The sequence below is a fragment of the Myzus persicae genome, unplaced genomic scaffold, assembly GCF_001856785.1.
Source record: "Myzus persicae strain clone G006 unplaced genomic scaffold, MPER_G0061.0, whole genome shotgun sequence".
In the NCBI taxonomy this organism is placed as follows: Eukaryota; Metazoa; Arthropoda; class Insecta; order Hemiptera; family Aphididae; genus Myzus; species Myzus persicae.
Genome location: NW_019102874.1, coordinates 221,826 through 240,166, shown reverse-complemented (window position 1 = coordinate 240,166; position 18,341 = coordinate 221,826). Strand labels below are relative to the sequence as shown.

Below are 18,341 nucleotides of genomic sequence, written 5' to 3'. Positions count from 1 at the left end.
ATGATCGCGTTTTATAATATCAACGTTATTCGCCCGGTGGTCCTTTTTCTCTGCGTTACCGACTAACCGACTTACCGTGGTCAGTGGTCACCGGCTCGGCGAAAAATATTACAATGTCGTGTTTAGGTTTTGCGGCTTCCCCCTTCTACCACTCCCCCTCACGTCAATCTTCCCGTCGTCGTACCTACCGTCATCGTCTTTCGTTCCGCAGGTCGGTCGCACGCGCGCCTCCAACGCGTCCGGTGCGCGTAGGTATATTATAATATGACGACGACGACGACGACGACGACGAGGAATAAGTACTTACGTAATAACATGGCATTATTATGTATGGCTATAACAGGTAAGTATTACAGTCGGTATGGTCTAGCCACTAGTCACTACGGTCTACGGCACTACCTTTCATTGGCGTTCACAGCCATTGGATAACATTGTAACGGGCCATATAGCATTATAGCGGTATGCCGGTTGCCGGTATTGGTACATTATACGTCACACGTCAATACGTCATACATAGCTACATTGGTACGATTATGATTTTGTGCCATTGTCCGTTTACCAACTCCGAAATATCGTTAATCTCTTGTGCATATTCTGGCTTGTTTTTAATTAAATTGTTATATCGACGGGTTGGTGGTGACTCGTCGTTATATACTTAAGTACAAAAATATTTTTAAACAGAAACCTGTATACGGTATACATAATATTTGAAAATTGAACTTTACGAGCGTTAATTTTTAAACTGAAAGTTAGTGTACAGCTTGCACTTTTGGATTCACTTAGTGGCTAATCTCTTCCGGTTATATCGTTTAATATTCTGAAGGGAGAATTATTTGCAACAATAATAAGGTACACGGGCGATGAGCCTGTGAAATTACATTACCAAAAAAATCGAACCATGCTCAAGTTCGAAATGATCAAGAGTGATGCACAAACAATTTACTTGCAGCCACAACGATAACACGTATATAAAAAATAGATATAGGTTTGATAGACGTAATTATTAAGTGTAAAATGGTGTCGGCCGCTAGAGAACCATTTAATACACGCATGACGTATCCATATCTATCTAATTCGCGGTCTACGATTAGTTCGTGTTACGGTCGTGACTTCATATTTAGAATTTTGGCCACCATAGCACCACCCCTATTTTAGTGATTTAATGTTCACGGTCCAGTGTTAAAAATATACAGAACTATAAAAGCCTTTGTAAGAACCTTTGTATTTTATTTAAATTTTAGGCACCTAATACCTACATATTATAATAAATAATAATTATGACAAACATTTACATGATGCTTTGCTTCTATTTTTATAGTTTGGTTTCACGAACTATCGATGTCTGAAATATAATGTTATTTTGCTTTTTATGCATTTTTAGGGAACATTTTAGAATTGTTTTAAATATATACAGGCATTTTATGGGTACTATCTAAATCCAAGATCAATTCTCTCATTAGTTATTGATAGGTAACTCATACGTCCCAAAGAGTAATATCGCAGAATAGTTACATATTATTATAGACGAGAAACAAATTAATAATTATGATTAAATACTTTATTCACTACAGGCTATGGTAATCTAAGCGAACCTGTTGCAGCTCAAGTACAAAGTACATTCTACATTTCCACACTCTGGTCAAACAATTCATTTTTAAGTTAATTTATAATTAATAGATAATACGGAAGTACGAAACCTTAAAAATGATATTAGCATATTTAAGTGCAAAACTGTGAAGAAATAATAACGAATAATTATAAAAATATAAAAAATAATACATATATATTCACAGATCCCCTTGTAAACTCTATCCAGAAGCAATAGTTATTGAATTATGTATAAAAGATATAACAGTTATATAATATACCTACAATCTTATTTTGATCGTATAAAATGTGAATTTTCTTTCGAAGTTTATTAGAAGCAGTGTTAAGGCTTAACGACAATAAGCAAAAATCAAAGAAAAAACTATTATTCATATACTGATTTGCATAACATTTTTTTAGTTTTTAGTTCAAAATCCTATCATTTTATAAAATATGTATAAACATGAAGTCGCACGTATTATTATAGCTGTAGCCCCGCATTTACTTGTAGGCGTTCAAGGTTTCAATCGTATATTTTTTCAAAAGTCAAACCTTCTTTTCGTGTAAAGTAATATGTATATTAATTATTAGTATACTAAACTAATACAGTGTAATGTTTTGGGTTTAGTCCAAGAGCAAAAGTTTGTCTACCATTATTTAATTTTAAACGTTTTTCTTCGCATCAAATATTTAATATATATAGTATATACCTACCTTAATTGGTGGTTACAATAAATATTTCACTATAGTAAATACCTTAAAACTATTCGAATAAATTTATAGTATCGAAAATGTGTTATATATGTAGTAGTGGATACCTAATTAGTCATATACCAGTCACAGAAGAGGCTAAAGTCTATACAGTTATTCATAACAATAGATTTTGTTTTGTGTAATATATGTATAAGATGACATTACATATTATTATAATCATAATAATAAACGTATATGTATAAGTAGGTCTAATACACATTTTAATTAGTAATTGGGCAATTTTAAAAATCAATATTTGTTTTTTCTTCTTTTATTTTCAGTTTTTACTATAAGACAAATAATTTCTGTCTAATACATACAAGAAAAATAAATTGTTGTAAAATAATAACCACAGTATAGAAAATATAAAAAGTTCTGTACATGCAGAAATATAGCAAATAATAAAACAAAATAACTTAGGTACCAATACCTAAACGGTATACCTAGTTATGATCTATCACCTATACATTCAAGGTAAAATATAATCTACATAAATAATAACTATTTTAAGACGTCATAACATTATTTATATAATTTAATATAATATTATGAACCAACTACCAAGTACTATACAAATTCGATACATTTATTATTTTTAACGGTTAAGCACGTATTTACTTTTTTGTATGTTAACGTCAAACTAATACTTAGTATTTGGTAAGGAAATTCAGTATGTTTGTTCAAAATTGGTCACATAAATTATCTTATATCTCAGCCTTATATTAAATTCAACTTGTTTTTTTATCAAGTTTATTGTATTATATTTTACTGGTTTGCAATTATTGTAAAAATGTACCTACTGAGAGTCGAGAGGTGTATAAAAAGTAAAAACGATTTATGAAAGCGTCGTCAAAACATTGGTACTATTATTATTATTATTATTCCAAAACAGAAAAAAAGTTAAACAAATAAACATATACCACATTATACACGACACGAAATCTAACCTACATATAATTGAGTATGTTTGTCATTATTTATTAAGCGCACTCGACAGTCGACAGTAAAAACAATTTAAGTTCTAGCAATGTGTACACTGGACAAGATACGTGAAATATTTTAAACTAAAATGTGGTAATATTTTAGTTATAATAATATATATCATAAAATATAGCTAATTTAATAAAACTATAAGTACCTACTAATATCATACCTTATATTTATCTATTATTATATACTTAAAATATTTTATCACATAAACACTGGACAGTGAACATTATAAATGTACAAATATTTCGTTTACCTAATTAACCAAAACGTCGCACTTTGAAACATTGAACACTTAAGAACATTTCAAGTTAGTCATGCTTGTAGTTGATTAGGTAGGTATCCGGTAATTGCCTACTAATTTATTATATGTATAATACAAAAAACAGCTTGAATTCTTAAGCTAGATGAATAGTTGTTTTAAGGAGCGTTTACAAAAAATAGTCAAGTGGAAATTATCACATACCATTGATGATTGATCTACTTTCTGATGATATTACCGGATGCTATTTCGTATATTGATGATGTACGAAGGACTCTCAAGGTTACTCCAACAGTAGCGAAAGCGATAATCTACTTTTCTTTTTTATTTACTAAAAACGTCATTATCTTGTTTCTCGTTTATAAGTAAAATTAAAAGAAAGTCAACAAAACATATAGTAATTATCCTCAAATTAAATCAAACTAACCTAACTAACAGAAGTTAAAACTATTAGAAGTAAATATAATTTCATATTGGAATTGTACTAGACTGCAAAGTTAATAGGACAGCTAGTGAATAATAATTAAAACTATATATTTTATTGTCAAAACTAATATTTTAAACCCGTTTTGAAATCTGAATATAATTATTTAATTGGAACAATAATATCTTAGAAAAAAAAATTGTTTGATTACTAAACGTGCCAACCTATTGAGGCTTGAATACAAATTCAACTCATATTAAATATATTTTCCATTGCGTATACCTACTATATTATCAATGAAGTGTGATGATAAAAAAGGTTAGTTATATATATCGATATAGTAATATGGTTAGATACATATTTTTACAAGAATGCTAGTCATTATTTATTCACTATTCAGTACTCAATGCATATACATACACATAAATGTAGTGCGATTAAATATTATCATCTGTCGTGTATCATACACGACTTGTAAGCATAGGTTAGGTTAGGTATTTTACTGAAAATTTAGCATAATAAATTAAAATTTTTAATTTTATAATATAAATATTAAACATTAAAACTAACACATCCTTATTTAATAAGCATCGACACCAAAGTTACCTCGCTAAAGTGTGACACATCGTAACTATATTGTATATCTACTAAAGTACTAAGTACTTTAACATAGTGGCAACGTTTTGTAACAATATAGTTACTGAGTAACTAGTAACTCTATATACGCTTAATGCTTATCAATTAAATACGCTTATATATTAAAAGAGCGCTCAACGTATTTATTTCAGCCAGCGCATCCTTGGTCTTTGATTACACTAATTATAATTTAAAAACCCTAAAACTAAAATACGCCCTCGAACCCTATACAATATTATGAAATTCCATAAAAATCGTCCACAAAACTATGGTGGCGGTTGACATGTTCATTATTTAGATTCGTATACAATTTAGAGCCTTTGAAAAATAATTTTCAACCATCCATAAGTTGCACTTTTTAGCGGCATTATGATGGATAAACCCACCAACATATAATTCAATTTTAAATTATTTAATACGCCATTGCAACCCACGCATCCTTTAAACACACGTTTAATTTTAATGTGGATCTTCCTAAAAGCGAGTGTAGAAGCCACATTGCTATACACTATACGTATTCATTAATATATTCAGATATACTATCATTTACAATATTTAGATCAATAGTTGAATAGTTCCCAACTTAACGGCTCACCATACCTATACTTATTTTTAAACCTTTACCTTTTATATCCTAATTTGTTGAATAATAACTAAAAGACAGAACCAAACTAAATAAATTGTAGTCACGTGGACCACCAATGAGATGAGTTCGGTAGAAGAATTGGAAACTACCGATTTTAATTTATTTACGATATATAGTGCCCCGCAAAAGTGACTGAAGGGCATTTATAGTGTACACCCGTTTGAGATTTGTCCAATGTTCAGGCCCCAACTGCGTACAATCAAAAATCGATTATATGGTAATATAATTGTTTAGGCAGTTTAGGTAAGTAAGTACATAGTATTAAAACCGAAAAACATTCTTTCACGGCTCTCTAACAACTATAAAAAAAATAATAATAATATAGCAGCTGATTTAAGCGTTACTTGACATATAGTATTATGGTAATATTTTATAATATTATGTATATTAGTATTTTGTATTTTTGTTGTACCAGTCGATCATATTTGAACACGTCCAATAATAATATTTGCTCGCTGGTACATCGTATATTTTTATACCTATACGACTATACGGATTATTATTATAAATCCGTGCGCAGGAATGACATTTTGTTTTCGAAAGGAAAAGTTAACCTAACCTAACGACACCTGCGAAAGTGACCCATTCAGCAATAGAACAAGAAAACGACAAACGCCGCCGATCATTATAAGGTAACTCGGAGTGCCAACAAGAATCGTCTCTAACGACGGTGATATTTCGAAATTAGTACCTATATATACATTATATAGGATGAATCGCCAAGCATCCTCCTTCCCCGGTTTAATCCTAAGCGGAGTGATGGACGCATTTTTTCTTTTAATAATTAATTTTTCCCAGTTTTGATTTTCGAAATTTTTAAGTATAGGTACTGAGGTCCATATATCACACTCCTTAAATACTATACAAAATATTTGTAATTCTTTGAAATCCTTCTGTAGCTGTGAGCAAAAAATAAAAATTAAAAAATCAGAATATTTTCATTTTTAAAGGAATAATGGTAATGAGCATACTCGATGAATATTACCCTGTATATTAGTAATTTAGAAACTGGTTTCGGCTTTCATATTATCATATCACTGCGAACAACCATTATAACTATGTTCAAAGTGTACACAAATATTATTATGTCTTCTGCGCTATTCTACATTCTGATTATTATATTGTACAATTTTATATGCGCGCTTAGGTTCCGGAAGCCGTATACGAGCATACCGCCGAACGAGCGAGCGTGCGTACGACGCTCAAATGCTATTTTTATACGGAACGGATGACCTATGAGTGCGCGGTTTATGCGTGTGTGTATGTGTGTGTGTGTATATATAGGTACCTATATATTATAAGTATACGCACACTTTTACTTAAACAGCTCCGGCCTGACCGCACATACCACAGTTCTGGCCGGGGATGTTAAAAATCGTGGTTCTTTTTACCTTCATCTTTGTCTTAAACAGAAAAAAAACTCGGTCTTAAACTACCTACCTATGTAATAGGTACTGTCTACGTATACAATAATGGCTATAATATAATGTAACGACACCTGTTTTTGTTGCTGTTTAAAAAACGAGTTTTTAGAACACTAACCACGTTTTTATCACACGCAACCACCATTGGACAAATAGACGAATATTTTAAAACGCAGATTATTTGGTCACTGTTACGTCGATTAAGTCTGCGTTACATATTAAGTAGCGATTATTTGATAAATATTTAGTGACTATAACATAGTAGGTACATAAGACCAATGTTCGGGCTGAAAGAGCCGAGAGTCTGCAGCTATATGACCGACAGATAATAATGTAACACCTAAAAGACTTGTGTAAACGTTTTTCAAGTTTTTGTTTTGTTTTGACATTAAGTTAATTTATTACCGGATCATATGATATTAGGATGTATACAGCAGTTTTACTATTGTAGTATGCGGACGTGATAAGCGTGTATTCTTTTAGGTGAGCTTATTATAGAACTGTCTGAGACTGTTAGCCTGCGTGTTTCGAGAAATTGTTTCTACTTTTCTTGGTGACTCAAATATATATAAATGAATAAAACCAAAAGTAGTTCTATATAGTACTTAGGCAATGGTGATGTATTGTTTGTAGGGAAGGGGGTATTCATTTATTAGAATTGGCTATTAACTACGTAAAACAAATTCGTAATTATTTGCAATTTTCAATCCTGATACGGGCCTCAAAGCACCTAGGTATCAAATAATAGAAAAAAAATATTTTGAAAACCATAGACTTAAACACCAAAAAATTTATCCGATATCTAAATAATTTAAATTTATTATTCTTGTAATATGCATACTGCATAGCATAGCCACGAATTGCCCAATTTTTTCCCTTCCCTCCTAAAATATTTTCTAAAAATTATTTATGCAATATGCTTAGTACTGTAAGACAGTGTAAGTATTAACTTTTGAATTGGGGGACTTGGCTGAAATCTGGGGGACTAAGGCCCCCCTAACGCTCCCTACTCCTATTTGTGGTAGTGGTAATGCGCAATAATAATAAATATAAGTGTGTATATTTGTAGGTATGAATGTTCATTACATCATATTATGCTTATGTATTATAGGTATAGTCTTAATAATAATAATAATAATAATTTGTGTAAAATTTCAAAGTACCTGTTTACTTTTTTTAGCATCAGATTATTTAAATTTGTGAGTAAAAAGTGATTTTTAACATAAAATTATTGTCATGTTTTTTTTGTAAAAAATGCTACAAACCTTTTTCAAAAACTGTCTTCTTAAAGTACAAACTATATAATATATACCCACTCGGCTATAATTTGTATAATAATTACCTAGAAAAAATAATTATTTCGAGAGGAGTGTAAACATTTTTTTTTATCATTGTCGCCAACCTACTTGAAAAAGTCGTATACCTACGAACTGCATTTGCAATACCTACTACTGTAACCTGTACAGGTACCACTTTCCAATCTGTGTAAGACGAAAAAAACTACGATTTTAAACAGACTTTCAAATTTTGAATACTAATCATTTTAATTTATAAATTATAATGTACTGAAAATGTGTATGACCATTGACCATTGATTATATATTATCATGATAGCTATAATAAGCTACTAGCGAGTAGCGTAGTTCTAACGTCTCTATACCTAAATCATTAAATCATATCACACCAATCGAGATTTCGAGAATGATCGACGGCAAGAGCATTGCGTGTGCATTGACAAACAAGACGGTTGCGTCGAAAGATTTGTCGCAATGGACGCAATGATGTTTAATATATTGTAACGGTAGATGTATTCTTTGTTTACATCGAGTTTTAGATTTTAATGATGCCACAACAAAATAATATGGTAAACAGCGCATGCAGCACTTATTTTAGCTACCGGCAAATAAGGCGTCGAAAATAATTTAATTGCTTGAATTATTATTACACTCCACGTGCGTCGCATATACAGCGGAGGACAATGCGCATATTTTTATACCATTACGACTTCTAATTCTAAATAGTACGCTTTAAACCACCTAATACAAAGAAACCTTAAAACTTAACAACGAATCCCTAAATGATTTCCGACAATATATTTAAAATTGAATTGAGCTACTACTTATTTTGAAGCGAGTAAGTAAATGCTCTGATGATACATTAGTTGAATATGTTTTTAAGTCTATAGACATGTTGAGTGTGTGTATGTTAGAATATATTATGAACACTGTGATGGGGCATCCTACACAATTACATAAATATACAAATAATTATCTTATAAGTGTTATTGATTTTTTGTAATACAAATATAATAATAAACGTAGAACCCAGCTATATAAAATATACATTCATAATATTATTTAATAAAAACTATGTTTAATACCTTAACAGCTTTGAGTGTTACTGTTCAAATGATCTTACAATGAATATTTATTCGTTATTATAATTTATTACAATTTACAATATTACCACCTATTAGTTATTAGTTATTACCTAGTACCTACTAAATAAGTAACTCAATTATTATGCTACTTGTTTTATTTTATTAGGTACATCATGTGGGTGGGGTGTATAGAGTGTAGGTTGTATATACAGATAGTATACAAACGATTTGAATAACAATAAAATATAAAAAGAATAATGAATAACTATAAATTATATACGGTATTATAAAATATCATAAAATATTATTAGCGTTCCTAAATATTTCGATAGTTAAAAAAAGTTGGTTGAAATTAAAATGTATGCCTATACAATATCACTAGTTGTTGTGTACATAGGTATAAATAGAAAATCCATCAACATATTACGAACTTAATTTAATTTCTAGAAAAATCTGAATTATATGATTTAATATAAAAAAAGTGTTAAATCTATGAATGTACCTACTATAAACCAGCGATTCTCAACCTTTTTGAGTTCGCTACCCAATATAATGTCACCAAGATGTCCAACGACCCTTTTATAATGTAAGCATTAAAAAATTGAACTAACTGTTATTATTGTATTTATTTATGTATATATTTTACAAAAAAAAGGTATATTATGTACACTTCAATGAACGTTTTTATCTACTAACGGACTATCCAAAATATATATATATATTATAACACTTACTATTAATTATAAGATTCTAAGTGAAACAATTTTTTTCCCACGTGGATTGACGACCCTAAAATAATTGTTGGCGACCCCCGGTTGAAAATCGCTGCTATAAACTAATGGCCAAATTTCTTATGTATTTATGATCAATGAAAAAAAAAAAATTGAAATTCTATAGCTAAAATAATAATTTTTATTATTGTACTTTTCCATACTTAAACATTTTCTCACGGAACAAGTATAAAACTTTTTGTTGTTTGGATTGTCTGACTTAAAAATAAAATGGTTAAAGGTACCTACATTTTAGTGTATACATATAATAATTAAACACATTATTCAAACTCCCTACATTGACAACGCACTGAGGCCGAAACGAATAACTCTGTCGAAGGTCTTCCTACACTTTTTTTACGCTCATCATTACTATACAACGTAGGTACACGGTACCCTAATGATATTCATGAGCAAATGATAATGGACATAAAGGCGAAAATAAATGTGTTGATTATTTTTTATTATTATTATTATTATTATTATTATTCTCACGCCAGTTGACGAAAAAGAACATTCTCGTTCTATTCACTATTGTTCGTTTCAAGACGTGATGGGTTCCGGAAACCCTATTATTTTTTTCCACGGAGTTGTTTTTTGTATCGTGTAATACAGGGTACACCCGCTGCAGATGTCTTTAGATGGAAATTATTTTTCATGTACGAGAAACGCAACAGACGGTAACCGCGGTAAGTATAGAATATAGCATTATAATAAAGTAAAACGATAATTATTACATCCGTGTTGTACCTATACAGTATACACGCAACTGTATTTTAACCTAGGCTAATGTCATACGATTTTATTTAGGACTCGTTTGCCTTGGATGAAAAAAATGATTCCATTACTATTTGTATATAAACGTATTATTAATTTCAGTATCAAAGGCAAGACCATATAATGTTTAATTGATGATTGATGTACACAGGAATTAGGTACTTTGCTGTAACTTTGAATATCAACGATGTCAATGTTGATTTCCCTCTCACGATCTCATTAAATACGTAGTATATAGAATTATATTGTTACTTAAGTCGTACCGCCACTCGTACTAATGATGATTATCCACCGCAATAATTCATACAGACGCCAGTGACTGTCTGTCTATAGAAAAGTTCAATGCCATATAGGTATAGTTGAATCAAAATAAACTAAGTACATTATCGATGGATATAAATAATAATACATATATATATTATATTAAATACATGATATTTATGTATAATTTCCTTCAGTCAAAAGTATATAAGCACTGGCTTTGGAGATTATCTGTGGATGCTTACACATTATTTCAAAATGCACATTAAAATAAAACCACAAAACGTATTCCAAATATTTCCAATTAGGAAATCGATTCTGATCGTTGTGTGTATTTCATTTACTAATAAATTATAATAGTGCACGCGGTTTCTCATATCATACGAAATCGTGTACCACAGCGGCGACGTATATATAAGCTTATATTAGGTATATAAGTGATATAATATTATAACTTTATATGGGCAGGTATGACACGTGGACATGTGGTTTCATGTGGTTTCAAAAAACCATGTGCTATCATGTGTAAATACAATTCTAATTTATAACTTGTATTTTCGTATATTATGTAAATATATGAGATGATCGCCAATAATTAAGTTTCATGCGTAATTTGTAAATGCGATATTATATTAGTATTATACAGTATAACCATAGTAATGTAAATATAAATGGAAGGTATAGATGAAATTAGTTGTTTTTTTTTTAATTTTCGTAATATTCCAAATGAAGTTTAGGGGAAAAAAATTGGAACATTTGGGAAAAACTTGAAGGATTTTTTCCATAGGGATATTTCTATAAATTATTTTCAGGTTATATATTGTAATGTAGTAATAGTAGAAATTAGTATTCTTGTTCCATATAAAAAGTTAGTTATTACTTATTACTTTTTTCTATTTTTTTAAGTTTTGAACACCATTAGGTAATAATATATTACTAATTATTATATACACTGACAAGAAGATGCTGGAAAACTATTAACGTCAAAACATTTTCTGCAGAGAATAAAACGTAAGTATTTACACTATACACATACAAATGTACAATGTATATCAAGTAATAATGATAAAAAATATTATTGTTAAATAATAATATGGGTCGAATCGTGGCGAGATGATGTCACACACTCGTTGTTGCGTCAACAATTACGATGAGGCGATGATATAAATTATAATATAGGTATGCTGTGTTATGGCATGTTTGCGTCATTTAAATGGCTCGAAAAACGCAGATCGACACGACGACGATTGACGACGATAGTATTATATTATAGGCACAATAAATTATTATTATCTTCAGGAGAAAAAATGTAGGCGGCCTACACAGAATAACAACCCAACAGTATATACGTTTAAAAATACCTCGTTGGTCGTATATATCGCATAACTGGAAAAAGAAATAAAAACAAAAGAGCGACGAGAGTCCGGAGAAAGCGTATACCTTCATGAACAGGAGGCGGCGCGGAGGTTATTCGCGTCTGCCATGAATATTATCATTCCCACAGGATGAAAGTTTCGTTAGCGTAATAATAATAATAATAATAATCTATATAGATGAATAAGACAATGTAATTTATTATATGGAGCAGATGAAAAAAAAACACACAATGTGAATATATTTTAAACACTTATTATTTCCTTGAATAAAATTACCTAATGTTTTGGAAACATTTTTCTTACATAATGTGGAAGTCATTTTTTTAGCTTAATCATTTTGAAGTATTTATTTTTTTGAATGACAGCTGCACACATTTTTAATTTCATATTTCGAAGTAGAATATTTATCTGTGAATTGCAATATATGGGTACCTACCTACATATATAGAATAAAAAAAAAAACTAATCCAAATAACCCAGAAATTATTTATTTTTATCATAAAAAATAAATATGACAAAGCCAGTACCAACAAAAAATAAATTTACTCTTATGGGGACATATATGTGACACTATATAGTGCCACTTAAATTACAGGTACAAAACCGCCGACAAATATGCCAAAATATCGACTTTCAAAACATATACTCAAGAATGTTAGATCAAATTCCTAAATTCCAAAGCCCTATGAACCAACATATGACACAGATGGCACCCATTTTTGAAATGAGCAAGACATCAAACTAAATGCAATTGAGAAATCTAGTATCTGATTTTTTACCGCAGATGGAACAACTCAAAAGTTAAATCAAACTAAGAAATTATTCTAAGCCTTAAGCAAATATGACACTCAGACCAACCTGTGGATATCTTATAGCTAAGGGGCCTTAGGGTGACTGGATGAGCCACCCGTGCAAAACTGTTGTACCAGATTAACAATAAAAGATATTTTGTAATCTTTATGCTCTCATAGTATATTTAAAAAAAAAATCAAAATCAAAAAAAAATGGTAGGTACTATAAATAGTAAATATAAAATGTTAATATAAAAATGTAGTTTTTAAATTCAAATTATATAAAAAATATATTTCTAACAACGTAATAATACTTTTCGATGAAACAAGTGTTGACCTTTAAAAGATTCACCTCGTACATTTAAGTGCACGAAATATGATAATATTATTCATGTATACGAATATTATAATATATACACACGAACAGACCATAACTGCGTGCCTGCATGTTGTAGTATATATATAATTATTATATATATATTTATATGTATACATTTATCTTTTCTCCTATGTATATATCACCTGTGTAATCAGGGGTGGCTCCAGAGACATGGTTTTGGGGGGCCTAAATAATTATTTTCAGAAAACTTTCAATATTATAATAGGTTTTTTTTTAAATTTTGTTTGTAACAGAAGACAATTTCTAGAAATACGGATTTGGGAGATGCTCCCCCTCCCTCTGGAGCCACCTTGTTTCTAATAATATATTGTATGTTGATCGGTATGGAGGCAGTGGTATACATAAAATAGAGCGAGTGGGTCTTAGGCGCCGTGTGGAAGGTAAGTTAAAATTTGGAAGCCCATTTAATTTGTTTTTTTTCCGCGAGCCTAACGACTGCATAGATGTTTTTTCAGATGGTTAACACAGTTATCTGATTATAGACGCTAACATGACACGGTATATTTTCTACTAAACCCTACAACGCATGCATTGATCCACATCTAGATGCATCGTCGCGTCGAGGTTAAATGTACTGTGATATGATCGTTGCATGTATAGTGATTAGTGGCTATCAATTGATTGCGTACCTATCTGTATGATATCATACGATGGCGCGATAAGTCGTGGGTTCAAACATAGACCATATACTTAGTATTAGGATTTTAAAATTTCATGAAATATTTCATTTCAATGAAAAATTAAAAATTAAAATATTGATTGAAATAATTGAAAATAATTGGGTTTAGATTTTGATATTTATTTTTAGACCTATTTTTAAATACACCAGGAGAATTTGACAAAATAAGAAACAAGTAATAGCCCGTGCATATAAGAAATTAATGTTGGGAAATGAACGTCTATATTTATTTAATAATCATATATTCGTACATTGTACCACGTAAACGCGATACTCTCCCCAGTCCCTAACGACGTTCATATGATTATAATTTATAATATTATATAAACAAATAATTTATAATATTTGGTATATTTACATTTTTTTTCATAAAATATTGTCAGGACTATTTTTCAGCACTACAAATAAAATATACAAGCATGAAATAATTAATCAACAATATTTATACTTTACTAAGTTTATTCTTTAACTCTTTTGAAAATGTAAACATTTACCTCTTAGATAAGAGAATTTCGGCCATTTTGTGGGCTTCAAAATCATTTCCAAGTCGGCTATCTAGTATTTTTAAATATCTGTGTAGTTCGCTTACCATAGTTGATATGAATTATAAGTGATAAGTTATTCATTATCAATATTTTCTGTGTATAATCAATATATTATTTTATTTATAATCATCTATAACCGAACACGTTTTAAAGAAGAAAAAATATTTTTCAATATTTCTAGGAGAGTGAAATATTTCAATTCAGAACCCTACTTAGTATACATAGGCTATAGTATACTAGTATTAGCACTTTACCTTAGTATAATATCTATGGGTTCAAATTCCAATCATTTATAATTCGATTCTTGAATTATTGATACATTCTAATATTCTATCCTAGACATTCGTCCCTCTCCTCAATTTTAGCATACGTTCTGCTCTCATAAACGGTCCACTGACGGTGAGGGTAAAATCGTATTCGGTCAAACATATATAATTATATAAACCGATGTTTACTAACAGTTTTTTTTCTGCATCAATTATTAAAAAAAAACGATTGACCTTTTTATTTGATTATACTGGACATATAGATATTTAGGTATACCATATTTATACTTATGTAATTTATATTATAGTTTTATTGTAACACATAATTAAATCAGCCTACAGTCTATAGATTATAGACACTACTATAGTAGGTACCTAACTAAACATTTTCATACTTTAATATTTTTCGTGTAAATAGCTAATACAAACCGGGGATGGGACCACAGTTAGATTGGTTCATGAAAGTAAAGTTCAAGATTTGAAAAGAAACAAGTGTGAGCTGTTGAAGATGCAACAATTATAGTATTGGTATTGGAACAGTTAATATATAGGGTTAAAAAATTCATCCATTTAAATAGAGAGTACGGAATTTTATTTGAACGGTTGACTAATTTAGTTATTTATAAGTTATAACAAATATACACATTTCAAGCTAAAAAAAGTAGTTGTTTTATTTTGTCAAATTTTAAAAACGTTTTAACAAAGTTCTTAAGACCTTCAACTTTGTACTTCCCCGTGTCACACCCTAACACACACAACCTAAAATTGCACGTGCAGTTTACTATTTACAGGTGTCAACAAAAGCGTTGAACCAAAACAGTTACAAATCTCGTTTTTCAACCGTTTATGAAATGAAATGTAAATAAATCAGTCGCGCATAATAATGAGCACACACATGTGCGCGTTTCGACAAAAACTAATTTTATTTTTTATCGCGTCCGGTCGCGGTATAGATGTACAAATTAAACGCGTCCGCTAGCGATCGTGTCGAGGACAACATTAATATTATTATCATTATAGTAAAATACGAGAGGCCTCCTCTGTAATATATAGGCCGTTCCGAAATGAAACCGATTATAATGCACCGACGCGGTGTGGTACTAACCTATTAGGTATACCTATAATAACTATATTATTATTTCGGTGCGGAGGCGATGACATTTCAAATGTTTGCAGTTTTCGACATTATTATTATTAACCATACCAGTTTCCTCGACATCTTTAAATCGACATCTTTAAATCAACAGCCGTTGATTGTTTCTCGAAGATTTGTTTATTTTATTCATAAATATTATCATACTTTTTTACTGTATTATTTGAAACGCCGTCTATAGCTATGTGATTGTGAGCTTTAGCTTTTTATAATAAACGATAAACCAGTACAAGTGCATACTAAGTGCGTGGCGCGTGTCTTCTCTCCTACGATGTGCAGGCGCTCGCGAGTCGTGACCTCTCGGGGTTCTATATAAAGTTTTTCGGGACAACGCCCTCCTCGGCATTCAATTTAATTCACACATTTTAATATTATATACATTTTAATAGAACCTTGTAATTTAATCATCATGTAAGCCGGCAGACGACAAACCCGTGTCTAATGTATAATGAAAAGCAAATACTTTCCACGTCTTGTAGTTTGAAAAATATACAATGGGTATACATAGACACATAGTAATATATACTGTTTACTTAAGCCACCGGCGCACTAAGACTAACTATTGGTTTTGTTGTTTATGTTCGAAACATAAAACTGACGATGGACGGAAAATCTACATGGTCGTACGAAAATCAACTCAAATAATAATCATCATGAATCTAGATCCAAATATTGGGATACGATATTGTACTGACGCACCTCGCACAAAAAAATAATGACAATAAACATAGACAATTATCATACAATTCAAAATTCATGCAATTCTCTCTAGTCTTATGATGAATTCTCAAAAATATATATATCTCGGTATAGTATAAAAATCTTTTTTCAGACGTAATGAATTATGATTGCTTTTAAATCTTATGACACTACCCGTTCGCCTCAATGGCCCACCCAATTCCTGTATCTCACTTTTATAATTTTAAATCATCGAGTACAGATATTTTATGGCCGGCAAAACTATATGTAAACACATGTCTGCTTTTTAGCGTGTTTTGGCAAGGATTGTAAACGAAATATACGTCAAGCATTGCCGGAGTGCGAATTTATGGCTACTATCCAAAGCACTATAATTGGTCAGCATCGATGCAAAAGGACCTTTTTACATGGGTGCGATATTTTCGGCAAAACAATGCACATAAAAACTACAATTTGAACGCGTACATAACAGAGCAGCTGAAATTACTACACGCAGTAGAATAAAAGATTTCTAGCATGACTTTACTGTAAGCTAATGAGACTGAGAAAAAGTTGATCGTTTTCAATTAAACAATCTACCTACTTTCAAAATTATCTCACTGACAATATAGTAACTATATATATATATATACACAAGACTGAAGACACAGCACGCGTATTACATCATGTACACAATTAGGCATCAGAGATAGCCAAATTAAAAACAACTCAAAATCTCAAAAAATAATAAACACGCGTTTTATTAAATTGTTAAGCCAAAATATTTATACTAAATTTAAATAATATTTTATCTAATGATGTCTGTCCACTGGGTACCTAAAAAGTATATAAACTACATATTATTCAGAATTACATGCGAGACGTGTTCTGTATTAATATTTACCATGATGTAAATATTAAATACAAATACATATAGACATTTGAATAAACAGTTAAATCATTATTTTTTAATAATAAGTCAGTTTTTTATTTATCTTATAAAATATGTTTACTTTGGCTTATTAATATATCTACTTTAATACTTTTTAAGTTTTTAAGTGTTAAAAACACATATCTGATATATTTACACTTTTTTTTTTACACATGTGCATGTTTAAAATAATATGGGATATAAATATAGATTATAGGTAAGTTTATATAATTTATGTGGTAGATAGAAAATGACGTTAACATAATTTTCTGGTTATAACAGTTAAATTAATCATAAAAATGCATTTCTTAAAATAGTGATTTTCTATTAAAATTGAAAACCAAGAAGTGACTACAAACGTCTTGTTTTTATTTTAGCCGACCTTATAGCCTATAAATTATAACCCATGTATTTATATAGGCGCTTATTACTTATAGTTTTTCTACTGAATGTTTTTATTTTTTAATAATACATAATATTATTATTTTATATACAGTATAGGCATACGACATACTGCGTCAAACTCAATAGGTATTTAAAACTAAGTTATATTAACTTAATATTACAGTTACGATCTAAGGGAACTAAGACCTTAGACAAATACACTACCACTTA

At 30.1% G+C, this 18,341-nt stretch overlaps 1 protein-coding gene across 3 annotated transcripts in view; it reads right to left on the bottom strand.

Moving 5' to 3' along the window:
- Positions 1-18,341, bottom strand: part of LOC111033330 (tropomodulin) — a 52,949-nt gene that overhangs the window by 9,625 nt on the left and 24,983 nt on the right. The window lies entirely within an intron of this gene.